Source organism: Choristoneura fumiferana, chromosome 6 (genome assembly GCF_025370935.1).
Source record: "Choristoneura fumiferana chromosome 6, NRCan_CFum_1, whole genome shotgun sequence".
Taxonomy (NCBI): Eukaryota; Metazoa; Arthropoda; class Insecta; order Lepidoptera; family Tortricidae; genus Choristoneura; species Choristoneura fumiferana.
In genome coordinates, this window is record NC_133477.1 from 15,657,216 (window position 1) to 15,658,913 (window position 1,698).

Genomic DNA, 1,698 nt, shown 5'->3' on the forward strand with positions numbered 1-1,698 from the left:
TATTTTCACTGCAACTTGTGGCCGGCAACTATTGGTGTCCCTCTCTACTCACATGTTAGACAGGGACACCAATAGTTGCCGGCCACATATTGCAGTGAAAATATGACCCGTCTAGGAGCCCTTTATACAATGGACTTAGCATAGGTTATTCAACTTATTTAATATAGGGGTAAAACCTACTTTAATAATTGCCTAATTTAATGGTTTTCTGTTTTTCATTCACAAAGGTTTGCAAACGCAATACTAAGATGTAATTATACTTAAGTACTGGCTTCATAATTGAAAAAATGACTTGTAATTTGAATTATTTCGATATGATGTTATTAAGGTAAAAATATACGTAAACATTTTGCTCTTACTGAAATAAGGTTTACATATCAATTCAAAATTTAATCATTTTTTTTCGGCGCTAAGTCGCCGTGGTAGCCTAGTGGTTTGACCTATCGCCTCTCAAGCAGAGGGTCGTGGTTCGAACCCCGGCTCGCACTCTGAGTTTTTCGAAATTCATGTGCGCAATTACATTTGAAATTTACCACGAGCTTTGCGGTGAAGGAAAACATCGTCAGGAAACCTGCACAAACCTGCGAATGGTGCGTGCGACGTTCCAATCCGCACTGGGCCCGCGTGGGAACTATGGTCCAAGCCCTCTTGTTCTGAGAGGAGGCCTGGCAGCCAGCATAGGACGTATATAGGCTGGATGAAGTCATACAGTTTTCAATATTGTAAATGGTCTTTATACGGGACAATTTAACCCCCTTCCACGTGACAGATAGTTTTGTAACACCATATGTACACACATTTCCCCAATATGATCGCCTGGGTGGAGTTTGATAGTCTTAGTAGATATCGCGCCCTTATCTTTTTTTTTCTAATCTTAAATTACAAGTTGTCTGGCAGCCGGCGTGTGCTTGTTTCATTCGTCCATTGTTTTCTTGCGGACGGTCGGTGGCTGCAGGCAGATGGTCGCCGGTCGTTACCCGCGCCATTTTATTTCCCGAATAAAACTGATTGGTACCTACCTTTTTGTAGAATCAAAGAATGTATATGTCGGCAGATGATCGTAAAATCCGCCAGATCACGAAATTCCTAGGCATATCTCGATGTGCCTAACAATACGGCAGATCGATTAGAGCAACGCATTCGTCGATATTCCTATCTCTATACCGGGCAATCGTAAGCGAGAAGTGGTTTGTATGAATTAGGTTTCATCATCATATATCAACCGGCGAGCGGGCCGCGGCAGCGGCCGGTGAAGTGCCAGAACCGATATGGCGGCGGGCGTTTCATGATATGCGTAGGAATTTCATGATCTGCTTAACGTCACTAGGCAAATCGTAAAACGGCGAGTTTTGAACGATATGGTGGATGTCCCTTAGGCAATTCATAAAATGGCGCCATTTCACGATATGCCTAGGAATTTCATGATCAGGCGGATTTTACAATCGGCCGCCGACATATATATATACTTATATCTACCTGTAACAATGACTAGGATAGTCTAGGATTCAGTAAAAAGAGCTCTAAGGTTCTAGTGTTTGACACGTTAATGCCCAATAGATACCACACTGTCGTCACTTCTATTGTGTATCTCTATTGAATGAGAACTCTTCTTTTTCCATTTCATATAATAATAATAATAATAAATAATAATAAATATCACGGGACAATTCACACCATAAGAATAACAACAACAACTTC